Here is a 24,555-nt window from a genome sequence, read left to right as displayed (position 1 = left end):
GGTCTTTCTTTCTTTTCTTTTTTTGTGAAGATGGGGGTATTTGTCTTTCTCCAGTGTGCTGGAACTTCTCCTGTTCTTCAATAATTATTAAGTATTATTGTCAGCAATTCTGAGATTACTCCTGCCAGTTGTTTTAATACCACTGGATGTAGTTCATCTGGATATCCAGGTATTTCCCAACTATCCTCTTACTTACAGAATTAGTAAAGTTATTCACATCTACAATTTTTCACTCTCTTCCTGGACCATGCCCTTCAAATGGGATGGAAGACACCATAACAACCTGTGCATCAAGGTAATTCGGATTTATACCTAGAACCTTGTAACTCCTTATGAAATCCTGGAAGTGATGGCTTGCATTGCCTTTGGGTGCTACATGGACCAAAAAGGAAAGGGTAATTGTCAACATCACAGATTCTTCTCCAGGGAAACATCATACCAGAAAAGAAAATACATCATTTCTAGTCCACAAACCACTGTTTCTCTTTCCGTCAGACAGTAGGCCCCAATCACCACTATGCATTTGCTCTGAGGATTAACAGGGGCCATTCAATGTGCTAAATCTTCCAAGGTCACCTGCATATTCTCTGAGAACTGACACTTTTGCTCTTGTTCCTGTTCTTCATCACTGGTGATGAATGAGAGAGCTTTGAACCAATTTTGCAGCTTCAAACTCACAGAATTATCCCTGGTCCTCCTACATTCATGTGCTCCATTTGCTCAAATGCCTCCCATCTGTGTTTGAGAACTGACCTTCTCCTCAGAGACACCTTTTGTATGCACCTTTTCCATGACAGTGTACAGTGTACTCTGTCCAAGAAAACCTCATCCTCCTTAATATATTGAAGATTAGAAGTAGACACATGGGCCTTAGGTTGCTGGACTAATAAAACAACCAACTTGTACTGATTGCAAATAAAGCTATGAACACAAACATATCACAAATGTTGCAGGTGACAGCAGTAGCTACATCTCCATCCATACTAAGTTATCTTACACAGGCTTTGAAACAGAACTCCAGGCCTCCCTTTCAAAACCACCCCACTAAATATCCACATAAAACACATCTGTTGGCCTTGCTTGTTAGAAAGGCACACAACTACAGATAAATTCTGCTCACACAAACAATCAACCTCAACCCAACAGACGCAAGTCCATCAAAGCACAATAGAACCCTATCAAGCATGCAAGCAAGCCAGAAAACCACCTCTCAGCTTCTACAAACAGCCTTACTGCAAAAGACCCAGTAGCCTTAACCCATAATATTATCCCAATGATTTTCCTGGGCTGGACAGGCTTAATCCAACAAACACAAGTTCACCTTATGCTTTCTCTCCCACCAAATCCATATAAAACACCCCTGTTGACTTTGCCTGCTTGCCAAGTTCCTGTTCACAGAACTCCAGGGCCTGGAAATGCAGCTAAACAGAGAACCAGTGGCTGTTAACTCCTCTCCCACCCAAGTCTCTGGTTCATTTCTACTCAGGAGCCCCCCGGTGGTGAATTGGGTTAAACTCTTGTACCAGTAGACCTGATGACCAACAGGCTGGAGGTTCGAATCCAGGAAGAATTCAAATTAACTCCATCTATCAGCTCTGGCTCCCCATGTAGGGACATGAGAAAAGCCTCCCACAGGATGGTAAAACATCAAACATCTGAGTGTCCCCTGGGTAATGTCCTCACAGACAGCCAATTCTCTCACACCAGAAGCAAATTACAGTTTCTCAAATCACTCCTTACACATACAAAACAATTCTACTCAAGAGATGACTCACCTTTCTAAGACTATATGCTCCCATATAAGGCTTGAGGCAACACACAAAAGAACACTAATCAAGCAAGCCTCCACTCAGTTCTTACAATCAACCTTAACCCAACAAAATGGTTTAAAGCTATATCTAAACAGTAACATTCATATCAAAGCTGTAATTTGCCCTAAAGGAATCTGTCTCCCTCATATATTTATGCTGATTTTTTGCTTGCTTGCTTGAGCTCACAGTTAAATCCTGGCCCCACTGACCCAGTGTAAAATTTTAAACACACCATTGAGCTTGCATCACTCTCTTTTCTACTTAGATCAGTTCATTTCATGCTCACAGGCTCTGAGCCACTGCATCTATTAATGGAAACCCTGTCACTAGCGATAAAAGCCACAGTGTCTCAGAACAGATCAGTCTTATCTGTGCCATCAACATACAAGGCTATCAAAATAAAAAAGCTTTATCCAAAACAACCACATCAAAAAAAATACCTAATGTTCTTGTGGTCAATATCTTTGGCTGGTTTGAACTTAAGTATCAGGACTGCTCAATTTTTGCTCTTTTATGGAAGACCAGAAGTAGTATGCAGTTCTCTTAAAATCAATAAAATCAGAACTGTCAAAGAAAATAATTTGAAGAGATAAGAAGAAAAGGGGGAGAACGATTTGTCAACAATGTCCATATTTTATAAAAAAAACAATTCAGAAAGGAGAAACACAAGCAGGATTTTGAGATCCAAATGAGGTAACATTAATGCTTACAATTACTATATTGCTTCCATACCATTAAGCTTGTTTCAATGAGATATTATAGGCTTTTAAAATGTGTCTTCAAAATATCAGCAAAGTATCAAATGCACAGAATCCATGATATAATAAGTCAAAAATAGAATACTATATGCTTCACTGGTATATGAGAGCCAGCATGATATAATGGGACAAATCCCTGCTCAGCAACAGAAACCCACTACATAAACTTGGACAAGTCACATTTTCAGTCTCAGACAAAGGCCATGGCAAATACTTGGAGAAAAAACCTATAAGTTGGCACAAGTCAAAAACAATGAAAAGACACACATCAGCAACAACCAAAGAGAATGTATCTCTCAGTAGTAGAGATAGTTATGGTTATTGTATGAATGTTTACCAGAAATCGTCCTTCCCCTACTCCATGACAACTCCCCCTCCATACACAGCTGACTTCTCTCAAAATTTGAAGAGACAAGAGTCTGATCGTATATCTTCATTGTCTCTTCCAGCCTGAATTTATAAGATAGAATTATGGCCAAGATAATAAAACACTTACCAAGAGATCTGTAGTTTTTGAAGCTTTCAAATTCTATTTGAGGGAGACAGCATGATGCCATTTTAGATGCAGCACATTTTCCTCCCTGTTGGAAAAAAACCACAGATTGCCCTTCAGTAAAACAGTATCCCAAAATATATAGCACTGTTTTTTATTGTTTCTTGTTTCACTTTCTCTAAAACAGAGACAAGCTCCAATAATTACCAGGGCCTATATGCTATTACTAACTTCAAATAAAATAGCCCCAATGGATTGATACAAAAATTATATAAACGCTGACAATTCAGCAATTTCTTCAATGGGTCTCTGCCAGCAAGATTCAAGTCTAGGTTTCAGGCCTTACACATATCATGTTTACATTCCTTAATTTCTTTTCACTGTTGCTAACTCAAGAAATAATCAGACACAGTGAGTGTTAGGCTTGCAGCTATAAGAGGATGGCAAGAAGATTGCACCTCTCTGATTGGAACAAAATATTTAAGAGCCCATATATACAAATTCCTGTAAAACCATTACTGCCTAGGCAAATCTGGGTTATTCCATATAAACTGTTACCATAAAATGGTTTTATTTCCTGCTCCTTCTGTGTTGTTCTTTTTTTAATCTTCATCTTTAAAAACCAGTCAGTGACCATTTTAAAATGTGCATATATTTAACTGAGCAAACATGTTGCTTACTCTTATCTCTGAGGAAAGCACAGCTGGTTATTAAAAAAGAATTTGACTTTAGACAGAAATAGCAGAAGAACAGCTGGAAAGTATTAAAAAGGGTCAGGGAGCCCTTTTATACAACATCATCAATATGTACCTGACCACAGGTTGTATGGCACTGTGCTACACATAATATCTTCTCAAAAGTGGTGTCTTATGCATATTAAAGGTTTAAACTTAATGCTCTTTAGATCTTGAGGTTTATCAATTCTGTTATGTAGTCAGCTATGGTGTGTTTTGGCATGCATTCTGAATGCAGCTATGGGTTCTCCCCCAAAGTCCTCTCCATCATTAGTTCCAACAGGCATATATTATGACTTTATAAACTATTAAGTTCATATTATACTCATTTGGAAGTAGAGTTCATCCTATCTATTTTCTGTTACATGTTCATTAAGTTTTGTTATTAACTCAGAATCATACAAGCTTTCATAATCAAAGATCAAACACCATTCAATGTCTCTAGTCATTGCTCAAACTGGACTCTGTATATGAGAATGAGATGGGCACCACAGCTTCCAAAGAGACTCAATTATCTAGTTCTAAATGGCTTCCACAAGGGTTTCCTCCCTTTTCTGCCCTAAGAACACTAAAGATCTGATAAGTGGACTGATGTCTGAAGGGTACTCATACCATTTTCAACATTTCTCCTTGCTGCTGTTCCATTCACTTCTCTCTCTCTTTGGTCTCCAACATGCAAAGTAGGCCTACAAGTCTCTATCCTACATTCCAGTAAGAGATTCATCCTGCATCTTTATATGAAGAAACTCTCCAAATCTAACCTTCTCCAACTCCTTGAGAATAAAGTCCCTCCAAATAATTCCTTGTGAATAAAGTAATCTATAGGCAAGGTACATATTTTAGAAGTACTTTTGCTTTATATTATTGGTTGGTAGAAATCAGTTTTAGCTATTAATCCTGAACATAATTTGGACACAATTTGTTGGGCCCATAGAGCTTATATAAGCACCATAATTTGGATAATGAGGGGACACCTTTGCAATAATTCTTGCTGTATTCTTTCTTTCAAAAAAATAATAATAACAGCAATGAAACTTTATTGTTTTCTAACAAACAGAAAAGCAACAGGGTGACCTCCTGGATAACTGCCATGGTTACTATACACCCTAATCTTCACAAAAATTACTGAGGGAACAATATCCAATATTCATCTACTGTTTCGTTTGTGCAGGCTATTAGTTTCCCTTACATCACTTTTTATACAGTTGCTAACACGCTGGGCACCTAGCACATAAACACACACATTTGTTCTGTAAGGCTATGTTCTTCTGCCAACTTTGGGTAGTTTATGTATCCATACTAATTATGAGAGCCAGTAGTTCACGTGCTGGATTAGGACTCTGGAGCTCAGGGCTTGAATTCCAGTTTAGCCACGGAAATGCACTAGGTGACATTAGGTAAATCATACACTCTCAGTCTCGAAAAAGAAAGTGGAAAACCTCCTTTGAATAAATCTTGCCAAGGACACTTCATGATAGGGGTGGCACAGATTGTAGTCCATTTAAAACAACAGTGGCATTGAATTCTCCATGTGATGTATATTTCTAATTTCAATTGAGGGCTATGCTTGTAAACCATCTAAAGATTTTATCTGTGATGTATTTCAAAATCTATTAGGCATTAGAATTCGAAGCAGCATACACAACAGAGGATATTGTTTCAAAAGGCAGACCAGAAGGCAAGCAAGCAAAGAGATGGAAGATCAAATATCCTGTCAGTATCCCTATTCCAACCATTTCTGTGACTGTAACCTGCTCTGAGGTCCTATTTTAGAATAAAATCAGAATATGAAATTTGAACAGAAAGAACAATCTAGCTTCATGGATCAGAAATCGGAAGAAGATTGCTATCAAAACCAGAAACATCACTGTAAAATGGATTCAGAATGAAAGGTGACAATATAAAGATTGTGTTTGGGGGGGGGGGAGAACTTGATATTAAAAAGAATAATATGTTATTTAATCACTCTCTCTAAATGTATGTATAGAAGAACACTGAAAAAAATGGCAAAACAGGGAAAACTGCAAAGAAATGTGATAATGCAGTACTGCATCTGCATTGTAGATCATTCACCAATAAGTCATCCTGTTTTCCTTATGAATTTCCAAGTTCTAGTTAGTAGTTCCATGGATGGCCAAGTTTAGTGCACCAAATATGAAAATCCTTTAAACGATTCAAGTAAAATATATATTACTAATAATCTGAAAAGATTAATAAAAAAGGATAGATAGATGGGATTAAGTGCCTTGATCCAAAAAACAAAGGTGAGATTCGGTCTTTTTGTTTCTAAATGTGTGGTACTTCCCATCACCTTTTCATGTCAATCCTCAAGAATTCATCTGCGTGAAAGCTCTTTGTGATCACATTCTATATGCATTAAACTTCCTCCAACACCAGTTTTTGTTTAACGCGAAGATCTATGGAAAAGAGCAGAACTGTTGCCATTAAAGTAGTGTATAACTTATTCTTCTTCATGCATGTTCCATCTGGAGGACTGCCTTCATCTTGTATAATAACTTCAGACACCATAGCAATGTATTTTGCCGTGTATTATTTATTCTTATTTCTAAAACATTAATTCTCTTCATTTTGGAGTACATCCAACTTTTCCTACTTTGCAATTTGAAAGCATTCAAACATTTCTTTAGCCTATGCATATTCTTACTTGATTGCACTGACCTGTGCTGACCATTTCTAGATTAATTCATCTTAATCTGCATGAGTTTCAATTGCTATCTTCTCAACAATCTGTCAGCTATGATAAATATGTATAAAAACAGATGTGTGCACAATGTATGGTAGATTATTCAGCTATAAAGTGACTAAAGGTGTTGGAAATTTCCTGACAATTGGCTAATCTAGTTCCCATGTTTGAGAGATGGAAAATAGGCTAAATAATCTTAAAATCATATTGGCTTTTAAAAATAAATAACCCAAATGCTCACACATGGCAATTTTGATTTTTTTTTTCAAACAATAGCTTGCTAGCTTAACTCTGTTAAGAGTCAATATCTAAAATTTATATTTCTTCCCTGATCTAGGCCTTACTACAGTACATTGGATAGCTCTCACCCTACATTCTGTTAGCCTTTAAGGTTCTCAACCTTTCTAATGCCGTGACCCCTTAATACAGTTCAGCATGTTGTGGTGACCCCCAACCATAAAATTCTTTTTGTTGGTATTTCATAACTGTAATTCTGCTACTGTTATGAATCTTAATGTAAAAATCTGATATGCAGTGTGTATTTTCATTGTCATAAATTGAACATAATTAACCCGGTGGCGCAGTGGGTTAAACCCCTGTGCCAGCAGGACTGAAGACCGACAGGTTGCAGGTTCGAATCCGAGGAGAGCATGGATGAGCTCCCTCTGTCAGCTCCAGCTCCTCGTGCAGGGACATGAGAGAAGCCTCCCACAAGGATGATAAAGCATCTAAACATACAGGCATCCCCTGGGCAACGTCCTGGCAGATGGCCAATTCTCTCACACCAGAAGCAACTTGCAGTTTCTCAAGTCACTCCTGACACGACAAAAAAAGTGATTAATCACAAAAACGGTATGTTTGGGGGAGTATGGAGAATGGATTATGGGATTTGCAGTACCTTCAACTGATGCAGCTCTGACTTCCACAGCCAAGACCCCCACGAATGACAGATCTGGACCAAATTTGACACAGAGAACTGCTATGACCAACAAAAAAATACTGGATGGATTTCGGAGGAATTGATAGTGATTTAGGGGAGATGTAGTTCACCTACATCCGAAGAGCACTCTGAACCGAAACAACCATGGATCTGGATCAAACTTGGTACAAATACTCAATATACCCAAATTTGAACACTGGTGGAGTTGCGGGGGTGGGGGTGGTTGATTTTTCTTATTTGGGAGTTGTAGTTGCTGTGATTTATAGTTCACCTACAATCAAAGAGCATTCTGAACTCCACCAATGATTGAATTGTGCCAAACTTGATACACAGAACTCCCATGACCAACAGAAAATATTGGAGGGGTTAGAAGGAATTGACAGTGATTTAGAGATGTAATTCACCTACATCTGGAGAGCACTATGAACCCAAACAACTATGGATTTGAACCAAACTAGGCACAAATACTCAATATACCCACATTTGAACACTGTTGGGGTTTTAGGAAAATAGGCCTTGACATTTGGGAGTTGTAGTTGCTGTGATTTATAGTTCACCTACAATCAAAGAGCATTCTGAACTCTACCAACAATGGAATTGTGCCAAACGTGATACACAGAACTCCCATGACCAACAGAAAATACTGGAGGGTTTTGAGGAAGTATGGACAACAGATGATGTGATTGAAGGTACTGCAAATCCCATAATCTGTTATACTTAACAGTATATAGTGGTGTGAAGAACTTACTTTAAAGTTGAAGTACTTTTGATTACTAGAATGTGTGGGGGGTCAAGCAAAGGGCCCTCTGCCACCTGCACTCTATGGCCCCATGGCTTGCATGGATGATGTGGGGGAGTGGCAGAAGGCCCTTCACTCGCCCCCGTGCATTTCTGTTTGCAATGCTTTTGACGCTTTGCTGGCCCTGCAGCCTGCAGGGAATGTAAGGGAGGGGGAGGTGGCAGCGGGCCATTCATTCCCTTCCCCGCTGCCTTTTTTTGCACCACTTTTGGTGCTCCAACGGCCCTGTGGCCGGTGGGAAGGGTGGGAGGTGGAGGTGAGACCTTTGCTCTCCCCCCCCCCCCACCTCCCCGCTGGCTGCAGGGCTGATGGAACACTGGAAGCAGCACAAAAAAGGCAGAGGATGAGGGAGCAAAGGGCCCACTGCCTTTTTGTGCTGCTTTCAGTGTTCCATCGGCCCCACAGCCAGTGGGGAGGCGGGGGGGGGGAGCAAAGGGCTCGCCTCCACCTCCTGCCCTCCCCACTGGCCCACAGGGCTGATGGAACACCAAAGGTAGTGCAAAAAAAGGCAGCGGGGGAGGGAATGAATGGCCCGCTGCCACCTCCCCATGCTCCCTGCAGGCTGCCTCCCTTTCCTTCCCTGCGGGCTGTGGGGCCAGAAAAGTGCCAATAGGGGCACAAAAAGCAAAGCATTGGGTGAGCGAATGGCCCTCCGCTACTCCCCCTCCCCTCCTCCGTGTTTCCTTTTCATGTCTCTGCCTCCCTCAGGAACTAGGCCATGGTGCGAAGGCCTGCAAACCGCCACAGTGTGAGCAGGTCCAGGCGTTCATGCTATGAGCATCATCCGGGAGGGCAATAGAGGGCCCTCCCAGACCTGGTCACACAGCGGCGGTCAGCAGGACTTTGCACCGTGGCCTTGCTCCCAACTGAGGCAGAGGGATGTACCGAGCTGCTTCATCGGCTCCACAGCACCTGGACCTCCAGGCAGTGGGAGAGAGCCCAAGCTGGAGCGCATCCCTCTCCCGGCACTGCCGCAGCATTCAAAAGGATGCTTTCATTTAAGTTGTTTTTTTAATAAAAAAAACCAAGGGAAAACTATCTACAGACCAACTAAGAACATCCAACAAATGCTATGTTCAGCAAAGGACAAGAGGGATCCTCTCACTTCTGCAGGAGTCTACCTTATACCATGAAGCTGTGGACAACTCTTCAGAAGGACCTCCAAACACAGCATCTAAACATGAATCAAGAAACATGAAAGGCACTGCAGACTTCTTCAACCATAGAAGTCAGCCATAGCAGAGCACCTGATGAACCAACCTGGACATAGCATATTATTTGAGAACACAGAAATGCTGGACCACTCTAACAACTATTACGCCAGACTAGAGAGAAGCCACTGAAATCCACAAGCATGTGGACAATGTCAACAGAAAGAAGGAAACCATGAACATGAACAAAATCTGGCTACCAGTATTAAAAAACTCTAAAATCATAACAGTAAATAAAGAAAGGGGAGCTCCAGACAAGAAACAATCATGGACAGCTACTGCTCCCAGGCAATAAGAAATCATACCTTGAAAACTGCTAGTCCATTAAATGCTAATCAAGGTGGCCAATTGAAACATTCACACCTACCTCCAATAGACAAGAGTTCTTTCTCCCACCCTGGACATTCCATAGATATATAAACCCAATTTCCCTAGTTCCCAACAGACCTCACAACCCCTGAGGATGCCTGCCATAGATGTGGGTGAAATGTCAGGAGAGAATGCTACTTGAACATGGCCATATAGCCCAAAAAACAGCAAATAGAGGGACATTTGTTAAGAACATATGAATATGAAGAGCCATGCTGGTAAATTAACATAAACTAATACAAGATAAACATCAATCTAGTATGTTTACTCATTGAACAAATATTTGCCTATGGGAAGCCACATTGGTCAACAGCACTCTTATTATGCCATAAAAGGCAACCCGCTTCGGAATAAATCTTGCCAAGAAAAAGACATCTTTGCTTTAGGGTCACCATAAGTCAAAAACAATTTGAAGTTGCACATTAGCAACAGTAGCATAAAATCACTTGCAGCACACTTAGCCTTTTCTGATTTTGGAAACTGGTTATTATAAAGACAAAAACTAGGAACTCTAGATAGGACCAAGGACATAGCTCATCTGAAGTTTGAACCAAAACTATTATAAAGAAGCACCCTTTTACTTTAATTTAAGCATTCTATAGGATTGCTTTCTCCCGTACAATCTAACCCTAACACTTAGGTCCTCTGGGGGTCTTCTAGGAGCCTGCCAGAACTCAACTTACAGCTGTAACCCAGATGACCTTTCCAATGGCCACCCCATAACTGTGGAAAAACCTGCTGGAAGAGCTCAAACAGCTAAATGAGCTTTTAATGAGTGGTTGGAATAGAATAAAAATTCTAAAGACCTATCTCTTCTGGCAGGCCTACCCAGCCAGTTTCAAGCATACATTTTAAACTTGTGTCCTGTGTTTAATCTCTGTTCGGTCTATTATAATATGTATCTTATATTTATTTTTTCTAGAAATGCATCTAAATATGCGTATTTGTCTAATTTTTACAATGTTTATGTGTTTTAATTATTCTGGGGAGAAATGGTTGAGAAAACAAACTAATAATAATAACAACAGCAACAACAACAGCAACAACAACCTCCAAAACTGCGGAAAAAAGAAGAAAGAAAATAGCAATAGACTCAAATAGTATTAGCGATAGACTCAAAACGGCCAACATTTGGTTGGTTTTGCAATGTCAGGACAGTCTTTGTTGCAGTAAATAAATTCCAAGATTGCTTCTAGCTATTTTCAAGTTACTTAAAGTGTAACTGGCTCTTTGGGATAGGATAATCTACAATTGCATTATTTCATTTTGCAAGATAATAAACATTTGCTAGCATGTTAAAATGACACACAAAGTAGGTTATGTTTCCAAAACACTACCCAGTTATAGTACTGGTTCCATTTCAACTGCCATGGCTTTATCCTGTATCATTTTGAGATTTACAATTCAGGCAGCGGGGTATTTAAATTTCTCAGCCACGGAGCTCTAGTGCCTCACCAAATGAAAAAACTGGGTTCCACTGAATGCAGCAAAAACAGCTAAAGTAGAATTATGGTGTTATATTTGTGCAGTGTGGAAAAACTGGATATGGGGAATGGGGACTTAGAAATAATATGAATGTGTTATGTGGTGATTTCCCTATGACATTTCAGAGAGGCTTTTTTCCAAAACAGGAAAAGACTAGGACTCACTTTTGAAAAATCCATTAGGACTAAAGCATGGGCAATGTGGCACAATTGCACCCCAGATGGATGAATTTTGAAGATTTTTAAAATTAAAATTAAAAGGGAGTCTTGGGGAGTAAAATTATGTCCTTGGGTCACATACATCTTATGCCTGTCCCATTGCTTTCCCACATCATCTTTCAATTTGGAACCCCACAGTTTCATCTCCCTGACTCCAATCTTTTTTTCCAATCCCTGTCCAACAATCTTAGATATATCTGAGATCACTGAGGGATATGTTGTTATCCTTTTTAAATCTAAGCTTTCATCAACTTCCCTGTAGAAGTTTCACCCAGATACAGTTTTCCAAAGCATCTTAACTATTACTTTGGGTGACATTTGGTGGCAAATTAGTGTGAGAGAATACTGCCCCCCCCCCCTCAAAAAAAAAAAAAGAATTGGCTCTCACCCAAATTATTTTTGCTTATCTTGGAACTCCTTAGATGTTTGGTTAGCACAGGAATGTCAAAATATCACTTCAGGCAAAAATCAGTGATCATTCTTGTGTGTACCCCCATTTAACATATTCACTGAAAAAGCTTTGTTTTCCAAATTCACATTAAATTCAGTAGCAAATAAATATTGACACATTTTCTATGATAAATGTTACAGAAGATCTTGGAGGAAGATGAGCAAAAAAGTAGCTTTCATGCCAAGATGAGAAATTGTTTTCTTCTTCAGTGGAGATTATTTCTGGAAACAGTGGCAATAACATCTTGCAACCTTGAAGCAATTCTGAGTGATTGAGGCTGAAAAATATCATATTATCATATTTTTCTTTTGCAATCTGAATCTCAGTCTGTTCCCAATTATTTTATATTCCATAATCACCAGTTTCAAAGTAGGTTTTAAGCATGTTATAAATGTCCTTTACATTCTTTTAAGAAGTTCCTTAGTCAAGTCTGTCGGTAAATGTGTGGCGTTTTCCCAGAGAAAACTGGAATAACTGTCAGTATTAAAGATTCTTCAGTTTCTCCTCTGAAAAAGAAATCTAAACCAGTTTCTTCCAATTTTGTTCAAAACCAAAAGAAAAACAAAACTAGAGTGGTGGGACCCAGAAAATTGATCAAGGAGCATCTTCGACTTTAGTTAAATGGTTATTAGGAGCATCTTACATATGCTTCTTGGCATAAACAATTTTACTGGTGGTATTATTGCTTTTTCACATTCCAGAGATGTTTTTGGTAATTTGGAACATTGCTAGGGAGCTCTTTCAAACTAACATGTACAGAAAAAAAACTACACTTTAACCCTCATCATTGCATCAAATGAATTCTTGGAGCTTGTTTGTGAGACACTAGAACACTCTAGTTGAGGACGCTAAATACTCTTCTTTAAAACTACAAATCCCAGGATGTGATCACGGCTGTTGAATAGGAAACAGAATGCTCCAATTGCACTCTGTTTCCATATTAATGAAAGCACCATGGGATATTTTGATCAGCTAACAATAAACATGACTGTTTGTTAACAATGGTAGCTACATATTTATCCACAACTCTAGTTTTGCTTTTCTTTCAGTTCTTCCTATGCTAAACTGCAGCTGAGGTTGTACAATCAGTTCCTGGGTCCATAAAAACAAGAACACTGTAACTATACAAATTGTGTCATGACTGTCTTTTCAAAATAGTAATTTAATTGAGAACGGGGGGGGGGGGCATCCATCTAGTTACATTAACACAGCCATAACAAGGGGATTTGGGCAGTAAATCCATAGGCATATATAAACCAAAGAATGGTTTGCTTTCAAGAAATGTCAAACCAGATGCTTCAGATGACATATATCAACTCTGCATCTAAAGAATTTCATCAGAATTGCAGAGATACCTCAAGTAAAGGGGAGAAAATTCCTACCTGGCATGAAAGCAATAAGATAAACTCACAATGTTCTGATGAAAAATTGCATTCTGAGCATGAAGAAGCATGCATGTTTGATCTAAATGTTTCACTGTGTTTAAATCTCACACAAATGAATAGAGAGTTACATTATTAGTTTAGTAAAGATTATACTACTATTGTGACAATCATACTGTCACATATTCCATAGCCTATATACCATGGCTTCAGTGTCTGAGACATAGGATTCAAGGAGCTCACTGAATGGCTCCTGTTATTTGATCCCCAGGAGGAACAGGAGGAATTTCAGGAAGACAATGCTGCCTTAAAAAGTGTGAGTCTGTATGTGTGTGTATGCACAAACACACACACATATCTATTCCTCACTTGTTAAATGATATTCATATTAAAGGTAGAGTATGTGAATTTGTGGTTAACGTCCGCAGCAACTGTAAACGTCTATAATCACCAAAGACCTTCCCGAGGTGTCAGGTTTTGGTGCTGAAATCTCAGGGACTGGGACAATTCTGAACTGATAAACCTCTATGTATCACTAGGTACTCAACAGTATCAAGTATCAAGGTAACTTCTTTTAAAAACTGAATAAAGCCCTATAACAATATATACAATTGTGGGTGGGGGTACTAACAATTTTTATTCTTTCCAACTTCTCACAATGATTTCTATACATTTCTGTATATGATGCTGTAATTAGAGTGACACAGTGGCTATGAAGGCAGCATATAAGTACACCCTTATCTATATTCTGCCTTCAAGGCATTGTAGCATAGATGATTCACTGGGTCTACTCTAGTTGGAACAGTTCAACAGGATTTCCATGAATACTTGTTATGCATTTAAAATCTCAAAAAAATTCCCATTTCAAGAGGATTTATGCAACCAAAAAGTGATTTTGGTCGTGTCAGGAGCGACCTGAGAAACTGCAAGTCGCTTCTGGTGTGAGAGAATTGGCCGTCTGCAAGGGGATGCCCGGATGATTTGATGTTTTATCATCCTTATGGGAGGCTTCTCTCATGTCCCCGCATGAGAAGCTGGCGCTGATAGAGGGAGCTCATCCACCTCTCCCTGGATTCGAACCTGCAACCTGTCAGTCTTCAGTCCTGCCAGCACAGGGGTTTAACCCTCTGCGCCACCAGGGGTTGATTAAGTTGATAATGCAAAATAATTCATAGCCAAACAAACTCCTTTGTATCTGCTGAAGTTAAGTTCTAGAACCACCTGAAGATACTAAAATCTATGGATGCATAGTAAAATGGTTTCTCTTATAAAACATGGCTAAATTGAGATTTGTTCTTTGGAGATAGATAGATAGATAGATAGATAGATAGACAGACAGACAGATAAACACACAAACTGTGGGTGGTTGAATACAGAATACCTGGATACATAGAGTTAACAATATTTATATAAAACTTTATTTATATCTTGCCACCATCTCCCCAATGGGACTCAGGGTGGCCCACAAAAGCATTTTGAAATTTCATCAGTTTTTCAGCTTGTTATACACAATTTACCATGTGAAAAGAATTATCCTTGATATACTGATTTTTATTTGAAAGCAGTCATATGTCTTAAGATAAATGAAATCGAGCATGGATATATCAGCAACATTGTATGAAAATGGATACATTATGACCATGACTGGTTCGTGTACTTCACCAAAGTAAAGGGGGAAGGCATGGGGAGACTACAATGTTACACTTATTTAGAACAATTACAACAGAGAAGTACACAAAATTAAAGTCCATTAACTTAACTCTTCTCCAGATAATCTGATGAAAAGTATTATTGGAGATTATGCTATGAAAAATACGGCACAAGGACATCTCTCACTGAAGAAGAGTTAATATGACTTTTGAAAAGGTAAGGCATGTCTCATTGACTCTTACTGTAACCTTTTAAGAGTTGAAAAGGTCAAATATATGAGAGTAGAGGTGACAAAACAGACATCATGTACTGAGATTTTTTTAAAAAAAAAACCTGTAGACATATCAGAGGCTCCTGGACAAACTCAGAAGCTATGGAATAAAATGTATGGTAATGAGATAAGAAAGTGTATGCAGAGCACAGGAATAAACAGAGGGCCCGGCTAGACAGCACCTTTATTGAAGGAACTCCTGCAATAAAGGAGGGGCTGTCCCAACAATGTTTTGGACAGTCCCAAATTAATTTGCTACAACAGGAAAACTCTGGTTTGTAGCAAATTAATTTGATCATGGATTTCTTACATGCCTTCTTGGAAGGCACGGGATAAATCCAATATTTCCAGTTCTGGACTGCAGAATACTGCAGTTCAGACAGTATTCCCACAGTTTACTGGGCTAAATAAGCCCAGTTATACTCACCCCCAAGGAATGCTCACCCCCCTCTCTCCAAGCCCCAAGACCCCTTAGAGAAGTAATAAAAACTTACCTTGTCTCCATTAGAAGCCTTGTGTGGCTCTCCCGGTGCGTAGAAATGATGTATCAGGAGAACAGGGGAGGAGGAGGCCCATCATTTCTATGTGCCAGGAGAGCTATCTGAGGCTCTAATGGAGGACACATAAGTTTTTATTATTTTTCTAAGGCGTCTCGGGACTTGGGGGGAGGGGGGCTTCACATGTTCTCACATTCTTTCTGGGGTGGGTGTGGACAGGCCCCCAGAAAATCTGCATTTTATTTAATGTGGATGCTTCTGGGATAAAGGCCTGTCTGGATCCGGCCATAGTTGTCACAATGAAGAAACATGAGAAGTGGAGTTTTCCAAGGTTCCTTGTTGTGATTGGTGCATTTTAATTTTGTCAAAAATTATATGGATTTGAGAGTGAGCAGTAGAAGTGGCAAAATGTATATATGAAAACAGATTAATCAGGAGGATGAAGAACAACAATCAGAATTGAAAAGCACTCCAAAATGATCTCTTTAAACTGGATAACTGGACACTCAAATGACAGATGGTTCAATGTAAGTGCAAAGTAACACATACAGTGCATTGGGAAGAGGCGGAGGAAAGAATCCATCTTTACATATGAACTGATGGAATATGGGCTGTAGGTGAGGGGCCTCAAAAATACTATAGGGAAGGAAAGGGCACAAATATAGGGAAATTGAATCATCAGTAAACTAAGGCCCCATCCAGACAGGGCCCAAAATGCATGAGTTCTCACACTTTTACCGAAGGCATCCAAATGACACCTGCGGTAAAAGAGGAATAATTTGTGACAGAGCAGGAAATCCTTGCTTTGTCATGAATTATTTACATACTCCATTAGACTTGGGCCTTCCTGAAAGGCCCTGGTCTAATGGAGTATGAGCCCTGTGGGGCCAGACTACCAGGTAATCTTGGCTCCATGGGTCCGGAGAAGTGAAGAAGGAACCCACCATTACTCAAATCCCCCCTAAAACCTTTGAAAATAAAAACATGCAGGGCCTCCATGACGCCTCTGTGTAGGCTCCTGACATGTACCAATGTTGCTCTAGGAGGCAGGAGGGCCAAATTCCTCCCCCCCCCCCACCTCCACTTTGGTGGTAATTGCCATGCTGCAATAGGACAAGCGATGGGAAAGCCTGCTTCTTTTGGGCATCTGTGCAAATAGCAACGCAGGTGAAAATGAGTTACTTTAACCCGTTTTTGCCAGCAATAAATTGCTGTCGGGAAGCACCCTTAAACAAGTGCTCTACGATAATTTTGTTTGAACATATTTAGTTCAGGAAAAAGCAAGCAAGGAAAATATGATATGTACAAAATTATGCATAGTGCAGAGAGTGTTTTCCTCTCTGTGTCTTTAAAAAAATATTTTATTGAAAATTTTAAATTTACATTTAAAAAGGGGGAGGGGGATTTTACTTTGGAGTGTGAAAAAAGTGCAGTTAGGGGATGAGTTTATGCGGAAAAGAAGGGGGGAAAGGGGAGGGAAGTTAAGTGAAGTGAAGGGGGGGATCTGTTTCTTCAGTTCCTCTTCACAATGGGTTAAGCTTCCTCATATTTTCATCACTCTTATTCCTTTGAGTCTTTTATTTTCTAGCTGTGGTCTTTCCTTTTGTGGATTAAATTAGTATTTTCGCTTTATTTTCTTTCATCCAGGCCATCAGCTTAGACCAGTCCATTTCCTTAACTTGTTTGCTCTGTATTCTCGAGATTAAGAACGCCCGTTTATCCACGTTCATTATATCTATAATTTTCTCCATCCAGTCTTCTTTCTGTGGTCTTAATTCTTGTCTCCATTTCCTCACATAGACCATTCTTGTTGCAGTTACCATATAAGTAAATAATTTATCTTCATTAGTGTTCCACTGTTCCTGAGTCATTCCCAGGAGAAATACATCCGGTTTTAATGGTAATATTCTTTGCAGGATGTTTTGGCAGATTTCATGTATCTCCTTCCAGTATGAGTTTGCTGATTCACATGTCCACCACATGTGTAGGAAAGACCCTTCACTTTTTCCACACTTCCAGCAATTATAGTTTTTTTCTTTGGCAAATTTCGCAATCTTTTTTGGTACATTGGTACATCATCTTTGTCCAATTTCGTATTAAATGCATAGGTGTAATTTAGCTTCTTATTTCAAATTGTCTCCCATTCCTCTAGTAATATGGGTCTTCCTATATCTCTGGCCCACTTAACCATACAATCCTTAATTTGGTCTTTCTCTGTGCTCCATTCTAGTAACTGTTTATATATTTTGGTAATGGCTTTTTGTTCGCTTCCAAAAAATCTTTTGCCACGCTGAAGATCTTTCCTCAAAACCCAAGGTACAATCTTTTTTGTAGGAGTCCTTAATTTGATAATATTGAAACCAAGACATATTTGTAAATTTCTTTTTTCATTCTTCTTGTGTTTTCATTTTTAATTCCTTATTTTCCTTTTTCAAAATATCTTTATATGTTGGCCATATGTTCCACCCTAACTCTCTCCTTTGACATACTTCTAAAGGAGAGAGCCAGAGTGGGGTCTTCTTGTGAATCCTTTGTTTATATTTGTCCCAAATCTTCAAAAGAGCAGACCAAATAAAATGATTACCAAAAAATTTTCTAACCTTTTCCTGTCATACCAAAGGTAAGCCTGCTCTTAAATCATGGCCCTCCAACGTCAGGATCTTATGATTTTTTAACATTAACCATTCTTTTATCCATTCTAAACTGCTGGCTTCACTTCCTCTTTGTGTCTTGATATTAGAATGAAATGCAGCAAATTCTCACAGCCAGTTGGGTACAAACAGGAAACATATATTTCTTGAGCTTGTTTACTATAACAATTTGCACCCAGTGGACGTGTGAAATTGCCCCCTAGTATAACCCAGATTGAAGCAAAATTTCCTTGACATAGGAACATAAGCAAAATAAATCATATTTGCTCACAATCTACAAATACACGTGTGTATACATTTTGAAGTCAAAATATAATTTGAAATGGTTTTCAAGGACACTTCCATTTGATTATGAAAATGTTGCAGTTGCAAATTAATATCTAGGATCAGACGTTTCAACCACTATGCCAACACAATCTCTGCAAAGAACTGCATTATACCAATACACTCCATGTGTTATACAGATGTGTCAACTTCCATTGCATCTTTTAGAACCTGGATGTTACAAAAATATCCCAACAACTAAGCATACTGTGAAGTGTGCTGACTGCACATCTTCCTTCGGCTGTGATTTTTAAGCACAGCCAAAGGCTTCAGAAATCCATTTTGGAAAGCCTTTCTCCTTTTCAACAGTATCACCATGTCAGAAGTTTCAACAACAGCCTGCTGGAAGGCGAAGTTCAAAAACACAAGTCAAGTGCTCAGTTTGAAACCCAGAACTAGTCCTTTAGTGAACAAACTATAGTATCAAACCTTAAATCTAGATTCCCAGAAATGGAAATTTATGATCAACACATGAAGATGAACTCTACTTCAAGGAGAACAACTGAAGTATGGACCATATGAAGGGGCTGGGGCTGGGTGGGAGCACATTTCACCAGAGATTATCATTACAGCTTCAGAGCTACTGTTCTGAAAGATCCTCAGACAAAAATCCCTTAAGTGATATTGGAAATACATTTTATCTCAAAACAAATGAAAAATGTACAATGGTTTATTTAAACTATTAGAATAGCTTGTGTGTGTGTGTGTGTTTGTGTGTGTGAAAGAGAAAAAGAGACATACAGAGAGAAAGAAATATAGACTCTAGTCTAAATCCAATTGCTACTCCAATTACGGCAGACCAATTGAATCAACGGAATTTACGTACCCATGGATTTTGAAGTTCCCATTGTTTCACAGATCTCTCATATTTGAAACTAAAAAATACACTTATACTTATACATATGATTGGTTTTCTTCACTCTATTTTCAGTATCCTACTAGAACTGTGCTCAACTGTGCATACAGATCAATACGATATGGATCAAATTGCAGAAGATTTTAACCACACATAAGAATTTTAATTACATAGATCTTTTAATCACTAGAAGATGACCATAACATTTTAGGGTCTTTCTAGATATGTCCCATTAATAGAAAATATTACCCTCAGGTAATCAGCCCATCATTACTGGTTGGATTAACATGTCTGAAATGAAAATTATTTTACAACATAGCTTTCCTGTCATTCATTTGAGAATTCATAATAGCTGGTTATAGTTTAGACTGTAATTTCCTCCATTCTCATAATTATATACAGCATGACCTCTGTACCTATGGGACCATTGCTCATGGTTTCACTAACCTACATGCTATGAAATATGTTCTTTTAAGGAATTGTCTGGGCTCTTCTGGTGATTTTATGGTATGTTTCCTTCAGATATTACCGCATAATTGCCATGGTGGACCTAGCAAATTTCTAGAGGAGTTATCTCTCTAAAATTGTGTAGGCCTTTAAGGGCAACTCTTATGGTAACTTGCAGGAGAAGACTTTTTTTCAATACAATTCACTATTATCCATGTTTTCCGGCTTCCATGGTAACTTAAAGAACATATCCCCATGGATACAGTGATTATACTGGATATTTATCATATATCTGCCACATTTGATACACCTTTTTGGGGCAAGAGATATAGCTCTGGGCTATGTTTCCTTTTTTAAATATAATATCACCCAACCATCCAATCAAACCCTCTGTTGGTTACTTTATTCTACAGTGATGGAGATGGGTTTGTGCGAGCCTAAGGTTCTCATAAGTTTCGGATCTTTCCCTAGAATTGTATTAAAAAGCAACAAATAGTTGAGAGCACTCTGTTACTGGGTTAGAGTACTGATAAAATGTTTAATTATATGTTTACCCTATTGTTGTAGTTTGTTTCTCATCCTGCTCACTTGCTGCTCCTAAACTGTGGGGCTTCGAATTATAGAATTATAGAGTTGGAAGAGACCACAAGGGTCATCTAGTTCAACCCCCTGCAGGAACACACAATCTTGTGCTTTTTTCATTTATGGTTTGTTTTTGTTTTGTTTTTTTTCATTTTGTTATGAACCACTTCCCAGCTTTGAAAGAAAGGTGGGATAACAATCAAAACAGATAAAATAAATAACATCATTATTGTTGATCTTGTTGCTGTTATATTTGCATCGTGCTTTTATATCTTGATTTTAAACAAACAAAAATGTTACTTTGTGCTTCCCTGCCAAAAAGAATACAAATGCATACATTTAAACATATATTTAATTTTGATGCACAATTTTTCTTTCATATATATGTTAAAGTATCATCAGCGGGTGGATATCTTTTATGTGCAGTCTGATCACTGAGCAATCTCAGAATGCATATTAGATATTGAGTCAAAACAGTGACTAATATTATTTCTGTCTGTTTACTTCTGGATGTTATACAGCTCTAGCCTTGACAGTGGGTTCCATTAGACATTTAAATCTATTCAAGTATTTCCCTAACATTTGGCATACAAAACAACATGCTAACAGATGGAGAAATTTGATCTCTCAGCCTTCTGGCACTCCTGTCAACAGGGTAGCAAAACATATACATTGCAGCAATTTCTCATAGATCCTATCCTAGCTGTCCCAATGTGCTTCCCAACCATTTCACATTAGAGCATAACAGTTAACACAGCAAGTTTGGAATAACTGTTTACAATAAATGTGTCTCAACCAGTTCTGGGTAATCATAAAAATATGGAAATGATACATTTGTCTACATACAGATATAAGAATAGCACATAGATACAGAACCTGAAAGTTAACTGAATAATCATTATGTTTGTTTTTGACATATATATTATATTTCTATATAAAGTTAACAAATTCTACTGTCAACACTCTATTTCCTAGTTGCATTGGTTGAGATAACAGCTTGTAATTTGGCAACTATAAATAAACTGATAAAGTCTACAATTGTGCCACATTTCAGATTACAGTAATCTGATAAAATTGTTAAAACTAAATCAAGTATTCAGAAAGTGGTGAAAGGTGTCAAAGGAGACCTAGGCTGATTATGGCCCTTTTCACACAGCCATATAACCCAGAAAATCAAGGTAGATAATTCACAATATCTGCTTTGAACTGGATTATGAGTCCACACTGCCATATAATCCAGTTCAATGTGGATTTTATGTGGCTGTATGGAAGGGGCCTTTGTTTTCATTACTTCTGATTTTATAGTGGGTTAAAATAAACCAACCTATTGAACTGGTACAGAGGTCCCTTCTACACCACTGTATAAAATCCACATTGAACTCAGTTATATGGCAGTGTGGACTTACTGAAGTTTGAGACGTGATTAAAATGTTAATAAGGTTATTCTTCTCCTTTAGGCCCATGGCAACAACAGCTTGCAAAGTTATCTCATCCATGCTCAATTTGATTCTGAGATTACATGGCTGCCAGTATTCCAGTATTTAAAGAGGGATCCTTTAGGAATCTTGTTGATTCTATCTGCAATGTTACTACTTTAGTTATGGAATGAGAGGTCATAAGAATGATTGTGAAGTCAGCTTGACTTGTGAAGTCAGTTGCTCATCTTAGTAAATCTGAAATAACATACATACACACACACACACACAATTTGAAGGATTAGAATTAAATGAGTCCCCTAGGGAGAGAGGGTGGGATATAAATAAAGCATTATTATTATTATTATTATTATTATTATTATTATTATTATTATATAAATGGAACTTTCTTCTGAGTAAACATCCTTGAAGTCAGTCTGAAAATGTACTTTGGAGAACAACATCACAGCACAATGCTATACATTTTTACTCTGAAGTATTTTGATTGCATTCAATAAGGTTTATTTCCAGGAAAATGGGTTCACAACAGCAGCTTTTCTCATTCAGTGTCCATATTTAATCCCACTGTTAAGCAGATTCCCAAACTACCATCCTTAATGGCTCTCTACTTCTGAAGCAAGCACCAAAGTCCTCTGCAAAATGCTGCACTGCAGCAAAAAGAAAAGATATTAAAATAATGACAGCAAGCAATGACTGGCTGCATTTTTTTTTCCTGACAGGAAAGATTAGATAATATCATGGTCATAAATGGAATATAAAGAATTCTGTGTTTTCTTTTCTTGCAAACTGTTGCCAACGAGACAGTGCTGTGAGACAGTGATACTGGAAACTGTTTGCAATATTATTTAGTAAATGTTTTGCTACATAATTCCAACTAAAATTATTGATCTTTAGTGTGTCCAATCATAAATGTTATACAAACTGTGATTCTATTTGTTTTTGGATTTACTTTAATAATCGTGCTGGAAAAGTACCCTAGTTTTATAAATGTTGACAAGGATTCATAACATGAATCTGTTGGAACAAAATAATGATCTGTCAGTTCCTGCCCCGATTCTCTAGAAGAAAACATAGAATCATAGAATCAAAGAGTTGGAAGAGACCTCATGGGCCATCCAGTCCAACCCCCTGCCAAGAAGCAGGAATATTGCATTCAAATCACCCCTGACAGATGGCCATCCAGCCTCTGTTTAAAAGCTTCCAAAGAAGGAGCCTCCACCACACTCCGGGGCAGAGAGTTCCACTGCTGAATGGCTCTCACAGTCAGGAAGTTCTTTCTCATGTTCAGATGGAATCTCCCCTCTTGTAGTTTGAAGCCATTGTTTTGCGTCCTAGTCTCCAAAGAAGCAGAAAACAAGCTTGCTCCCTCCTCCCTGTGGCTTCCTCTCATATATTTATACATGGCTATCATATCTCCTCTCAGCCTTCTCTTCTTCAGGCTAAACATGCCCAGCTCCCCAAGCCGCTCCTCATAGGGCTTGTTCTCCAGACCCTTGATCATTTTAGTCGCCCTCCTCTGGACACATTCCAGCTTGTCAACATCACTGCTTCACAGTGTTCAATGTTGAATGTGTATCATTGTGTTAGAAACTTGTGAACAATTAGAAACACTGGAGGGTTAAAAGGCAGTTCTGAATGTTTATTCTCAGAAGTCAGTTTCCACTCATAGGAGATTACTTTTCACATTAACTGAAATATCTTTGATTCAAAGGAGGTGATCTACTTTTACATTTTCAAACAGAGAAAAAAATGCATCAGTAAGGAAGCTGGTGAAAACAGAAAATAGGTTTACATACTATTTCTGCATACCAATGGATATGAATACTAGTGATAGTAGCATGTGCCTCAAGTCACCTGTTGACTTACAGTCCCTCGAAATTTTCTCAGACAACCAATACTCAGAGGTGGTTTATGACTATCTTCCTCTATATATCTGGCAGTTACTCTTTCAAGGATTAACCAGGCCTGGCCATGCTTAGCTTCCAAGAGCAACCAGGATCTTGTGCCCCAGGGTATTCAGAGTGTCATTGGCTTGCTTAGTAGTTTGAGCCTTGGATTATGACTCTGAAGATCTCCAATCAGGCATGGAACTAAGGGGTGATTGAGCAAGTCATATTCTTGTAGGCATAGAGGAAGATAAAGGCAAACCTGCTCTGAACAAATCAAAGGCCCCTTCTGCACAGCTGAATAAAATCCCACATTTTCTGCTTTGAACTAGAATACATGGCAGTATGGAGTCAGATATCCCAGTTCAAAGCAGATATTGTGGGATTTTCTGCCTTGATATTCTGGTTTATATGGCTGTGTGGAAGGTTCCTAAGAAAACCCCATGACAGTGTTGTCTTAGGATTGCCGTAAGTCATGAACTACTTGAAAGTAAATCATCAGCAACAATAAATTTTAAAAATAAAATGTCATCAATAATATTACTGAAATACAATAAATCTCAGCATAGTGGAGAAGACTGTAACCTGTTGATCTCTCTG

The 24,555-nt window shown here is 38.5% G+C and overlaps 1 protein-coding gene across 5 annotated transcripts in view; it reads right to left on the bottom strand.

The window, feature by feature from the left end:
- The window catches only part of NLGN4X (neuroligin 4 X-linked), a 265,484-nt gene that overhangs the window by 217,365 nt on the left and 23,564 nt on the right, over positions 1 to 24,555 (bottom strand). For 4 of the 5 annotated variants that reach the window (XM_060769901.2, XM_060769900.2, XM_060769899.2 and 1 more), the window contains exon 2: positions 3,066 to 3,150. The exons of the other annotated variant lie outside the window; for it this stretch is intronic. The gene's annotated coding sequence lies outside the window, so the exon portion shown is untranslated. The remainder of the gene's footprint in view (positions 1 to 3,065; positions 3,151 to 24,555) is intronic. 5 annotated transcript variants of the gene reach the window in all.

The sequence above is a fragment of the Anolis sagrei genome, chromosome 3, assembly GCF_037176765.1.
Source record: "Anolis sagrei isolate rAnoSag1 chromosome 3, rAnoSag1.mat, whole genome shotgun sequence".
Classification (NCBI taxonomy): Eukaryota; Metazoa; Chordata; class Lepidosauria; order Squamata; family Dactyloidae; genus Anolis; species Anolis sagrei.
Note: the sequence above shows the minus strand (reverse complement) of the source record. Positions and strands in the feature narration are given on the sequence as shown.